The following is a 13,854-nucleotide window of genomic DNA, read 5'->3' as shown; positions in this document are numbered from 1 at the left end:
TCTTCCCAACTCCCCATCCCCAGGGCTAAGACCTTCACAAAGATAGGAAAAAGGCATGCATCCTTCTTTATGAATGAGTATCTGATGCAGAGAAAAGAGAAAACTGCAGCACAAAAGCCAAACTGGAGTTAGACCTTTTAGATCTGTATTTGCACTCTCTCTCATTTTCTCACAGTCACCCATTAGCTCCTGAAACTGAACAATACCATATTTAAGAGCTGCATTTTCCCCCAGATCCTACTCACACATTTGCAGGCTCAGCCCAGTATGCTCCCGGTAAGCCTCAAAGCCTCTGCCTTCAGCCGTCTGCTCCTGTCCCTGAAGCCCTTGGTGCTTCCAGGCTCAAACCCCACTGCCTCTACCATGCCCTGGAGCTCTGCTCGACTCTCTGACCACAGACATTAAATCTCCTTCCCCTCCTGCCAAATGCTCGCTCTCACCCACCTTCCCAGACATTCACCTTTCTTTAGGCAGACAGACTGGTTTTCAAACTGGGGCTGTGTCCCAAGGCTGGGGCAGTTATATATCCTTTCCAGAAGATACCAACCATTTCTCCGTCTCTCAAAAGCTGGAGATTGTCATAGCTCCTTACATCAYTCTTTGCTGGTCATCTGAATAACTCACTACCTCAAACACCCCATGTTCAAGCTCTCTTCTCTGCAAATCGGGGAGAGTTAGCACAGTTTCCCGCATGACCAGCATGACCAATCTCTGCCAGTTAGAGGGCACTGCTGCAGCATATCACAGTACATCTCCAGGTCCCCACAGGGCACTCAGCATGCTCCCGTTAAACTAGCCCACTCCTACAGAGCCATGTGCTCCCCCCGGCCAGCCCCTTCCCTGTCTCAAAGGGACTTGCTAAATACAGTTCCCCTTTCAGCATGCCCTCAGGAAGTCTTCAGGTTATGGTATCTTTCCATCTGCTACAGTTTTCAAAGGACGCTTGTCATTCCCAGAGGCACCATCAGGACTGGACATGGGGACAGAGTTCAGTGACTTAGAGAGTAAAAGGACTTCAACAACTTGGCGCTTCAGCTTTCTACAACGTCTTGCCAAAGCCCACATTAGTCCTACCCAGCTGTGGATGCCTARCTGGCAGCTAAGCTAAGAGCTGAATTGATCTTCATCTCTATGTCCACAGTAGAAGTCTGAAGCCTTGATTAAGTGCTCTGATCCAGTACAAAGTATCTGGATTACCAGTTCTACCTCTCCCCTTCCTCCAGCCCATAACTGAGTAAAGCCACCTTCAGTGCCCCAGACTCTCACCTCCTGGTGAAACCTCACTACCAGCTCTCTTGCAATTGTTCATTCTTAGSTTTCAAATTCTTCTAAACTGAGAGCTCAGCTTCTTGACTAAAGTCTGCCGACTCCTAGTGCTTCACTAGGATATTTAATTACTTCTGACTCTGCCTGAAGCAGAGTAAACACACTTTCTCAACAAATGCTTTTCTTGGAAATACTCTCCTCATGGACACAGACTTTTTTTTTTTTTTTTTTTTTTTTTTCTTTTTTTAAATCTGTGCCACATTTTATCTGTGCCTCTGGAACAGGAGGCAGGGACCATTTTTGTCAGGAGCTTTAAGCACTACAGGAATGTCCAATAGGACACCACCACTCCATATCCTAGCCAGATTATTGTGAATTTTGCAAGCTGAGCTTTAGGTACCCTGACCAGAAGAAAGGAGGAGAGATAGGTCCTCAGAATCTGTGAAAGTGTCAGGACCTCTGCTCCCTGATGGTGTGATCAAAATCAACACAAAGATCCTTCCTTGTAACTCACTCATGAGCATGATGGTAAGCATTTCTTTGGCTACCTATAACGTGAAAGTAGTTCACCTACTTACGTATGCAAACTTCTCCATACAGAGTTGGGTCTGATGGCAAAAATGTTACACAGCAATTTTCCCCTCAACACTCTCAGAGCAAGAATTACTAATGCTTCAGCTCACGGTTTCCAGAGATCCTATTATTTGATTGCAGATCCCATGTGCGGGAAGCTTTCTGAGAGTAGAAAGCCTCAAACATCTGCTAGATGGAGGATAGTCCAAGCCAGGAAGATTACTCAGGCACTGAGTAAGCCAGAGAAAACATGTGGTGTGGTCAGGTTTGAGACTCAAGTCAAAGGGGCRGTAGGAAGCCTGGCATCAGCATCACACTGAAACTTCTGAGCTATCTCCTTCCCTCTGCCGGGCATGCAGAGTTTCACACCAAGCACCACACAGAAGTGGACTACTTTGGCACAAACAGGAATAAAAGCTGGCAAGTGTGAAGCGCAATGCCCATGTGAGGTTCCTCCTATCCCTCGCCAGCTAGTCTTTCCCGGCTGCCACATCCATTTGCCTGAGCAGCAGAACAAAGCCAGCATCACTCCCACCATCTTTGTGAAACAGAATTAGCAATTTCTCTGCTCATCCTCTGCCCAATGCATCTGCAAAGCCTTTTTTGAATTTCCATTAAAAATAATAAAGCATTTTGTTCTGCTTCACAAGGCCCATTGCTCACCTGCCCACATCTCTTTCAGACTCCACTAGTCTTCCTTTCTCTCACCAGCATAATCATTTTATGCTCTCATCTCTTCCTTCCATTATTTGAGTGATTGTGGACATATTTTTACTGCTGAGATTTACAAAACAACTCAGTCAACCTTTACACATCAGACCAGATATGGCTCTAAAAGTGGAAAAAATGACTACATTATTTGGTCCCTGCAAAATATACAGGACCCTGTAGTCACAGACGGTCAGCCTCAGATGTGACTAGGAGGTCCATTATTTGAGTCCCATCTTGTAGCACCCCAGGCTGGGATGCAAAATGCTATATGTAGTCCTGGCAGAGCTAGAAGACAGTTTGTTCTGGTGCGCTTGTTCTTCTGAAAGGTTTGATGGCCTCATACAAAATTAGTGTTTGGTTTTGAAGGATTAGGTTTACTAGACAAGAACTGAATACCCTCTGAAGGATCATGACAGAACAAAGTAAAATAGGCTCATGCGTCAAGGGATTCCCTTGGGCATCAGTTCCCCAACGCCTAGATTGGCCAGCTGAGAAGAGAAACTCCCTCTGGAGGTTGCTAATGCCTTCCTCTGCTATCTGAAAGGGATGACAAAGACAGGCTCCTTCTTTCTTCCTCTCCCACTTTATTCATTCATCAGCATCTGCATTGCGTGCTAACACAGTCTGCACTATCCCTGAACATTCAAGGGAAGGCAGGAGGAGCTCCAGACAAACCTACAGTCTCAGCAAAGGCTGCATTCACAGCTAATCACTCAGAGCAACAGAAATGCCTCGTGTGTAAACTGCTGACATACAGGAGCTGATGTAAAAAGCTGCCAGAGGAAACCTTTTCCTTGGCACAGCAACTTCTAACAGTTCTATAAAGCCAAGGAGTTAGGCTACATACACTGTAATACCTAATCTGCTAATAAAGTAATAACATYACATAACATGTACATATAATATATAAACATAGTTAAAAGAAAAAGATGCAGAGTATCATACATGTGTACATATACTCCTGTTAGAGATTACTCCAGACATATCTGTTTTTGCCTATGYCTCTATACTTAGCATCCACCATGTATGCCTTAGGGTTCCTGATTTTTCTAATCCTAATCCTAAATGTAACTTTAATCTTCATTTTAACCTCTCAAAATTGCTGCCTTGGATGTCCCCTGTGATGCTGTTATTTATTCACAGATAAAGACAGTATTATTTAATCAGCCCATCCACCTCTTGCTTTCCTGATTCTCTCTATTCAGAAGCAGCAAAGCTGCTTCTCCTCYTTCTGTTCTCCTGGAATAGCCTATAATGGCTCCCCCATGGATCCTCCCTGCCCACTTGCCTCGGTCCAAGCATGACTGTTGGAATCAGGTCTCTCAATAAGAGCAGTAACTGTTCTCATCAGCTGAACTTTGCTCAAGGCAGGCACAAAAGCTTCACCAACATTTGTCATCCTTCTCCTCTGCTCCTACAAGAAAGAGCCTACAAAAAAAAAAGAGAGAGGCCCAAGCTCACACAGACAGTGTGGGTACCTTCAAAAACAGACCAGATTCTACAGCTCAGCAATCAAACATCTCTTTGACKAGAGATACATTAGTGGGAAAGAAAGAGGCTGAAAAAGAAGTGGCAGTCATGAGAGCTAGGTTAAAGAGAGAGAATRGGGAGCAAGGAAGAAACTTCATTTGCCAAAACAGGAGCTTAAACTGATTAGCTTTAAGTGGCCTGGACTGAATGTTGACACCAATTTGACTAAAAGCTGCTATTATTTTTCAAAGCCATTTTCTTCAGCTGCTAAAAAATACAACCATGTTCAGAAACTACACRAAAATACATCAACTTCCCTTGATGGCATCTGGCATTAGCCACCTCAGAACTGGTTTGTCAGAGCGCAGAGCACAACATCTGCCCTTCCAGCATCAGGTCCTGCACAGTCAACCTGGCACTGGCCACAAAGCTGCCAAGCCGCATAAACTAGCAACACAAACTTTGCCAACACCAGTCTGGCACTCAGCTTGTAACTTATGAAGTCATGGCACTGAGCACTAGAAGCCACAGAGCCCAGAGCAAAAAACCTTCTGGCATCAGTCTTCTTAGGTTACATTAGCACTAGCCATGTCTGTACCAAATCTGTATAGCCCTCAAGTTACCATAATTGAGCCTCCCACTAAAAAAACAACATTTGGAAACCTCAGCACCTACTCAGATCATTCCTGTCCTGGTGGAGAACAGAGCCCTCCACAAAACAGTCAGTGGAACAGATCCAAGTATGTGAGAGAAAACTACGCAAATAGACCAGTCCTGCTGGATCAAGCACTGTCTGCTGTTATACTCTCCTAGCTCTCACCGACGGCAGGGAGAAGGTTACATTAATTTGACCGTGACAGATGGTTTAGGATTTGCAGGCTGATACTGCATTTCTGAAAGGCTCTCTCTGACAGTCTCTGTCCAGTCTGTTCAAGCACATCAGCTCATTTAAGAAGGAAAGAGTCAAGACAAGCCCCATGATGCACTGATACTTTGCTGGCCAAATTACCATGTTTCCCACTCTTGAAGAACAATCTCAGAGCTTCAGGAAACAAAGAAAAAACAAAGAAAAGGATTTGTGATAGGCACTATTTTAGTTCTCCATGAACCACAAGAGAGTCCTCCTGGGCAAATATGAGTATCTACAGCTTGATATGAACCATATGGCTCCAGAGGTGAGGGCCATACCTGACTTGCACCCTATTTGCACTGAAAACAAAGGGGAAACATAAGACAGACCAGTGCATTACAGAGATGAAGGCCCTCTGCATCAGACTGGAGTGGAAGAAAACACAAAATGGCAGCAGCCTCTAGCAGAGCTCYGGAAGGGATGTCACTGTCTCCACCGGCAAGGGAGACCAAGCTCCACCAAAGTATCCAGATGGCCACACACAGGAACAAGTTCCTTGGAGCCGGACAAAGCTGAGCTTGGCAATGTCTGATACAACCTCTCCATAAGCAGAGAGAGCCAAATCTTTTCCGGAAATTTTAGAAAACAAACTGCCAGGAAACAAAAGCAGAGAGAGCTGACTGAAGGGGTAGATATGAGCTCAAATAGAAGTTGGCCGTAAAGCTTCCTATAGTTATAGCTACAGGAGGGTAAGAGCAGAGGAGCCTTCTGGATTGCTGTCTCTTCATTCCTTTCAGCAAGTGGTATATTTTTTTTTTAACTGTTCCAAAAACTGTTTTTGTCAGTTCAACAAGGAAACCCACATTTTGCTAGGACCTCAGGAGGCCTTGTTGTTAGGGAAGGGAAAAGTGATGGGTCACACAAGCTCTAGCTACACCAACTAGTTTGGGAGGCAATCATGTCTCCATCCCACAGTGATACACAAAGCGGGGGTACCTATTAGCAAAGCTGTAGCCTTCTGACACTGTTCTGTCCTGGTGGAGCAACTCTTTGCATCAACCAGRGATATATTTAAAATGTAGTTTTACACATATGGGGAAAAATATACTCACAGACTGAGAACATGGAAGAATAAGATGTGGCTTGAAGCTAACAGAAGGAAACAGTTCAGTGAAGTAAGAGAAGATTGTTTTAACAGTAACAACCACTGGGTGGTATAGTCTGCTCTCAAGAGACATGGTCAAGAAGGCACTGCTGCAAGGAGTCAGCATTAGTCTAGATATAATAGTAATGGGGCTAATGTAGGGAAGTGTTAGAAATCCTGGAGACTATTTATGCCCCAATGGTTCTTCCCAGGTCCACACTCAAGGTTTCTACAAAAGCAAGGTAGAAAGACAGTATGATGGGTCAGAAGCAAATAGGGTTACATTTAAACCCCTAATTAAACTGTGCAACACCCAAATCAGTTCCAAGATCAATATTCCTATTCATTTACAAGAATAACAAGGTTAGAGAGGTGAGTAAATAATTAACTCATTTACAATTTTTTTTAAATAGAAGGAGTCATTTTAATGTTGTGGGTAATTAGCTATGCAGTGGACATCAATCACAACTGCAGCAATTATTTGAAGTATTTGATTAATCAGTCCAGAGAAAAAGCATACCTGGCCAAACTTCCCTTGCTGCATAGCCCTGGTGGTCAATCAGTCAATACATAGGTGTTGGCTTTTATCAATGTGGCATGTTTCCTGCTGGGTATGGTGTAACAAGTCCCTGGCTAGATGAACGTAACAATAGGATACTCACACTTCAGATGCACAATGCCGTATTTCCAAATGGAACTAAATAATATTTATTAATGCTAGACTTGCTGTATTATGATTCTTATCATTACTGGCCCACCAGCAACTACAGGACAGTACATGTTTGAACATACTTACTGCTACACCTGGAAGACCACCAAAATACTGTTATACGACAGCGTGGGCCAGCCAACATTGGCAGAGGGCCAAAACTCCTAACTCTTTCCTTCTCGCCTATGAATATGAGTGGTTATTTTGATTATGTAAGAGTAATAAACCTAGAAGATTCTCTGAGATTTTTTTTAAATTAAAAAATAAAGGTTACAAAAACTCAAATTCTTTTTCTCCTTCTAGTTTTCCTTCTAACAGTCATTGCATAGCAGAATTCCAGCTTACAACTTCTACTAGGGGTAGCACAGAACCTGAGTTATGTTCAATTAAACTTGCAGACTCATGAAAACTTACCCAAATTTCAGCATCCTTTTGAGATGCTCGCATTGTCACAGCTATCAGCATACAGCTTATATTTTATTAAAGTACATTCTCATCTGGTTTTGCTCTGGATTAGGCTGCTACTTTCAAAAATGCAAATGTTAACTCCCAGAACAAACTTGGTTTGATGATGTTAAGCTTGTGTGTAAACTGAAATGCAGCAGATTTTCATTACAAAAGCTTAACGATTTTTTTTTTTTAAAGAATGGAAATTATAAGATGTGGCACACTTTTAAAAACAAATATTGGCACACTCAATCTGTATTTTATTGTTATTTCTTTTGCCTCCATCTAACATTTTCACTGCTCCATACAAATGGAACTAAGATTTCTTTAACAGAAAAACTGGAACTGATTGCAAATTTGTTGGATTGCCACAACTCTTGCAGCGAATCAGTTCACCGCATGGTTATAGTAAGACAAAGTTCTGATGTGTGCCAATTGATTAGCACTCTTAGTAGCAAAATCCTGGAGAAATGCAGACTTCCCRTGTGTGCAAAGGACACTAGATTCTGCTGTAGAAGAGAGAAGCAAATTCCCAAACCCTCAGTAGAGACTKCCCTGCTCAAAGGTCCCTCACACGCAAGGCAAGGGGATTCCCACCTACGTGCAGAAGACACCCTGTAGGAAAGGGGGTAGCATCTGAGACAATCCAGCACATGCATACTTTTGGTAACACCAACCATTCCAAGTTTTTAGTCTGCTGTTCAAGCAGCATATTTCTTACATCTGGCATGCAAAATACTGTAATAGTGAAGAATGTCCCATTTTGATTTAAATGAATGCATTTATTTCTAAATGGGAGACCGTAAGTTAAACAAACATTTCTCTCTYTGCACATGAAAGCATTGTTTTGTCACAGATGTACAGTATAATACATTTATTTTCTCAATTGTTTTGTATTTGTAAAGCACTGCCAGTTATTTGGATGGGTTTGTAAGGATGAAGCAAATTGCTCTGTGGGGCTCTATTCAGGGAACATAATATTCCCACAAAAGCGCCACAATTCTGCATGCAGCAACACAAACTACTACGACATTGCAGCAGCTGGCAGGGTGGATAGAGTCAGTATTATCAAAACCAGCATGACAACTCTACTCTGAAACCCCCTTACGTGCATAAATTAATGATGAATGTACATTGATTAACCCCCATCCAGAATCTAAAGAACCCTACCTTCTCCGAAATGTAACATCAAACCTCACCACACGTATCTGAAAAGTTTACAAGGCCTGGGGTGCACCTCAGCTTTTTCTTAGATCACCACTTTACCAGCCAGGTTGCCTCTTAGCCCTGCTTACGTGTGTCRGGGAAGATCAGTGACTACACTACAGCCCCTAAGCCATGGGGAATAGCCAAGAACATGGAATAGCATTAGCAATGTTCCAGGAAGTGCATTTTGGAGAGATCTGTCATGCAGTTGGGAGGAAGAAGATCCTGCCAGACTGGTTACATGAGTATCATCCACAGGGCTGACATCTGTGTTTTGAAAGTTGGATATTAATTCACCTTCTGTGCCTGTACATTCAATCAAGCTACTCCCTTCTCTGGGCATGCAGCATGGCCTAATGAGCTATCACAAAACCGTTTATGTGACTATGTTTTCCATCAAAATTGCAACAGGCTAGAAGTATGCACAAATTCAGTGCACACAAGCAGCTGACAAGTGGGAACTGCCTGGTCTGCCCCTCCACAGGCTTTCCAGCCAATAGTACATCAAATCAGAGCCTCTGGTCACTGTGTCTCCAAAATCCACTCTTTTTGTTCAAGCTCTGTGCTGTCTTCTACCAYCCTTTGCTGCCCGTTTTCTCAGTCTTCTTCATTCCTTTGTCAGCTTCCTACAGAGATCCCTCTAACCAGACCCTTCCTGAAGCTTAGCCACAAAGCCCTTCCATTATGTCCTTCTTGTTACTCAGAAAGGGGGGAGGAGGGGGGAAAGAAAAGATGTGTTCTTAATGCAAGCTGGTTAACAAAGCCAGGTTAGTTAACTCCAGTTAAAATAGGASTGAAGATGACACATCTTGGATGTTAGCTGCTTGAGTGCAAGCCTGTGCTGGAAGCTCAAGTAGAATGTAACCTGGTAAATCACATTTCAGGTCAGTTTGTCTTTTGCAATAATGAACCTGAGCGCAATGTCTTTAGCACATAGAGCTGTATAGCTAAGTGCAAAAGTGAGCATATACCAAGTGTATAAGGCAATAATGAAGACAGATAGGCTGAATATCTAGATCTAATACGAAAGTTTGCTTTTTGACTACTATTTATCTGAAATATTCCTGCTGTTTCCCGTTCAGTTGATCTGACCTTTAACTAAAGGTATATCTYAGTGACCAGTTTTTGTGGGTTACCTGTGGAGCTGCTTAAGCCAGGCTTCTCTCTGCATATTGATGACTCCTCTCAGCCTATGAATGTGCTTTTGGGTGCTGCTGCTTTTGTTATCACATACAGGCTCAGTTTGAGCAAACCCTGTGCAGCCTGGCTTGCAAGAGCAGGTGCACTGAAATTGAGCAAGAGAAAATCTGTGTCAGCAGGAATATGGAGAGAGGAGTAATGGAGAAGGGAGGAGAGGGGAGGGAGGCCTTAAAGAAACAACCACTACTTGCTCTGAAGGTGCCCTTGAAAGAACCATATACTGTCTCCTATAGATGTGGATTCACAAGAAACCCCTGCATAAATAAATGAGTGCTGTTAGTGCCCAGACTGGGTTTGAGCATAAGGCAGATTCCCAGTGGAGGGCCCTCTGTCACAAGAATAGAGAACGCTGCTCAGTGGAGGTTTATTAACAGGGCCAGAATCTACTGACCATTAATCAAGAGGCGTTCAGGGTTTTTTTTGCATAAGTTTAACAGTGATTAAGACCCTAACCTTAAGGTCTGGCCTCTRTTGGAATCTTTTCTACAGAATGGAGAACTTGTCCAGGATCACATAGCCCTTCCAAGCCTGTATGTCCATCACCCGTTTGCACACAGTATTGCTTGCAGTATGTAATGCTTGATGCAGTATGTAATAGCTCATGGCCTCAGAAAATTTACTACTTGTAACTCTGATAAATAAGAAAATTCATACAACAATGCAGARGGGAATTTTTGCTGAGAAGAAATCCCAGCCTTCTGGAGTTATTTTTGCAGGACCATTCTAGTTTTGATTAGTCACTTCCACTTCTGAAAGCCAGGAAATAGCTGCTCAAAGAGTGGTGATTACACACAGCAACCTAATGATGGCGATGATGGTTTTCTAATGTACGTCATAGTGCTAAATTGTGTATCACTGACAGAACATCACTAAAAGAGACAGACAGATAAGGAAGAGCTTTGCAATACATTGCTGTGTTCCCCCCGAGATCAGTAGAAATGCTAGCAAAGTCGTGAAGGAGGTCTTGAGAATCTGCCTTTSTTGGAGCTTGGGGTTGGTGGATCCAGGCAGTGTCACTGTAACAGAGCACAGCTTTTTCACAGCACTTTGCAGCTGAGTTCTCTAGCCTCTTTGTGAGTCAGACCACCATCCTTGTTATACACATCTCCATGTGATTTACCCAAAGTGACTTGCCCAAAGTGAGCCACCCTTCAGAATGCCCAGCTCATCTTTTCTGATTCCCAGCCTGCCATTCATCAAGCTGCAACAGATCCCCTAGAGGCAGCAGTCCCTGACCACTGAGATGGCCATAAACATTGCCAGAGTTGGTATGATTTTCCCTACTGCTGGTGGGGGAGTAAGTCTAGTGAAGCTGTTCTCATAAAGAGCTGTCAGAGACAAAAGCAAACAGCAGCCCAACGTGTCAGCAGCAGGACAAAGCAGAGCTGCTTCAGTGCCAGAACCTAGCTGCTGCACAGGTGGGCTGGCCCCATCGCCAGTCACAGCAGAGACATAAGTACATAGAAATAACTCATGAAGGAGCTGGCAACATTTATCAGATTACCTGTGCATTTGCCAGGGGAGCGGCAGAAGGCATCGCAGAATCCGGTCAACTGAAGTTACTGAAACTCGGTTACACTTAGACACTGTGCTCRTGGGGATCTGGGGAGAAGAGGTAGCCAGAGTGGCTGGACAGAAGTACAAAAGCAGCCAGAACCGCTTTATAAAAAGATCTGAAGTAAAAACTTCTCAGAATAAAGTAGTTATTGTGATGCTGAATAAAACCTAGCAATATCATATGGCAATCAACACAAATCGAAAAATGTGTCAGTCCTGCAAAATAATGTTCCATTTCAAAATTGATCATTAAAAACTTAAAAAAAAAAAGTGAACCCATTCATTGGGGTTAAGCAAAACGTCTGAAACCACAACTGTCATTTATATCTAAACTTAAAGTTAYTACACGAATTCATGTCTGAAATGAGTGTGCATTTCTAGACAGAAGAGGAGAGCATGGAATCCAACCTACTTAGCAGAGAAAAAGCAATCATTCACACAGCTCTAAGCTCAGCACCAGGGTTTTCCTCCCGATGACCGCTAAGGGTCTCTGTTGCTTAACAAGGGACACAGCAGACATTTTTATCCCTCAGTCATGTTGGGTTTTCTTCCAAATTTCTCTCCTCCTCCATCCATCCTACCAAACCATCCTGCAGTCCCCACCCCCCAGAACACCACCTGCTGCTAACTCCTCATCTYGTCTCAGCAGTCCCAAACTAAGTGATTAATGAAGCATCTTCCTGGGTTTCCCATGTGCAATCTTTCCTGGGCAAGCAGAACATGGATGCAGCCAGTTACACTGAACACTGCCCAAGATTTGTCTGCACAGTCATGACCTCTGTACATGCCAGAGGCATGTGTATATGGTAAAATACCTCGTTTCAGAAGCAGACACATCTTTCCTTCTCAGAGGCTCTAGGTATCAGTGCGATAACAGATCCCACAGCGTGGATTTCAGCTTCACATCTCTAGATGTCAACGAGAACACTGGTGGTTAGAAAACATGAACTACGAGCAACTAGTAGGTAATTACGGAGGGACGCATCTGCGTGGCCCAGCTCCAACATCAACAAAGGGAAGAGCTCTGCCTATTGAGTCATCAGCAGCRTTTCCTTCCAGCCCATGGGTTTTCCCGACAGCTCTCCCCTGTGAGTTCTGCCCAGGCCCACAATGGCCTTAAAAGCTGCTGAGCTCACACCCGCAGGGAACGAGATTTCAGTCGCCTACAGCCGGGAGAAAGTTCYTGGCCGCAGCTGTGCTCCGAGGACACAACGCCTCACCAGCCTCTTTATCACAGCAACCAAACTGAACACTGACCACATCCCAGTCCTGACCACATCCCTCWAGTTCCAGAGACACCATGCCACTGCCAAGATCCCAGGATGCCTAGGGCTGGGAAGTCGTGCAAATGCTTTATCTAAGCCCTATCCCTCCCGTAACCCTTCAGCCCAGAACTGTCTATTGCCTGAACACCCCTCTATAGCCTCTCAGCCCAGTCCTCCTCCGCGGGACAAGACTCTGCCTAGAGATTGTTACATACAAAAGATTTTTTAATCAGAAACCAGACACCGTTTAAGAGCTATAGAAGCACGCCAGACCATAGCATTACTACAGGGTGAATACACAGCTGGCCATTTTCTGTTGTGCCTTTTTGGGAAGCAGCACTTTCTGAATTCTTCCATGCTTATTTATTTCATTTATGTTATTTGCTATGGAAGGAAACAGACAACTTTTCATTCATTTCCCTGTTCATTCTACTCCTCCTTCTATTTCTGTTCTCCTTTTTTCTCCTTCCATTCCTTTCCCAGTCCCACGCTGTCTCTACTGTTGTCCCCAACCCTTTGAACAGAGCTAAATTGTAAACAACAGCAGCAGCAAACACAGGGTGGTCTATCTATTCCCCAAAATTCCCTGTTATAATTTTCTGCTCAACCAATTTGTTAGCCCCATAGAATGGCCACAAAAAGGTTTTCAATGACAAGCAGRGCTGGGGCCTCTGAAAAATCTTACCCCACCGGATCAGGTGCAACATCATAAGAACAAGATAAAAGCAGAGGGCTTGACGGAGAACAGAGGACATTTGCTAATGTTCTRCACAGTTACAGTACATTAAAGCATCTGCTGAGCTGGCCATGCGCTTTCCAGCACTCCAGCAGMACCTTTCCATCTCTTACTGAGCTAGAACACTAGTTGTATGAATCTTCCAGGTTTGCAGGACATTTAAACGCATTTCTGAAGACCAGATAGAAGGAAGCCAAAAAGTTCAGCTTCAGAACTGCGTCTCTCTTCAGAATAACAAGTGTTTTGAGTGATCAGCATTTCTAGCCAATGAAACAAATGAATATGTTTCCATCCCCAGGGGAAGTGGGAAGCAAGCACACTCTACTCCTCTATTCTGTAGTGTACAAGAAATTTGAGTGATTGATGGCAACAGAGTAGGGAAACGCACATTCAGCTTCTATTTCCAATGCAAATGACTTGCCACCTCATCCCTCTGCTTCCTGTTCCTTCTCGCACTCCCCACGTTCTGGCTGATAACTGCAGAATGTGTGCACCAAGGAGGAGGAAAGGAAAAAGGGCAATCCTTGTTAGACTGCTATTTTTTTTCTTTTTTCCTCTCTTCTTCTAAATTCAAAGGAGCAAAACCAGCATGTGCAAAAATAAAGGGCCAAATAGCTGCTCAGCTGTGAGCTCTTTTGCCCACAAATCCAGCTTGGTGACATGAAGATGCACTAATGAATTCTGCGGAGCAGCTCAGACCCTGCTACAAGACAGCCATGT

This window comes from Rhea americana, unplaced genomic scaffold (assembly GCF_003343005.1).
Source record: "Rhea americana isolate MKP2758 unplaced genomic scaffold, rheAme1 scaffold_201, whole genome shotgun sequence".
NCBI classification, from domain to species: domain Eukaryota; kingdom Metazoa; phylum Chordata; class Aves; order Rheiformes; family Rheidae; genus Rhea; species Rhea americana.
Note: the sequence above shows the minus strand (reverse complement) of the source record.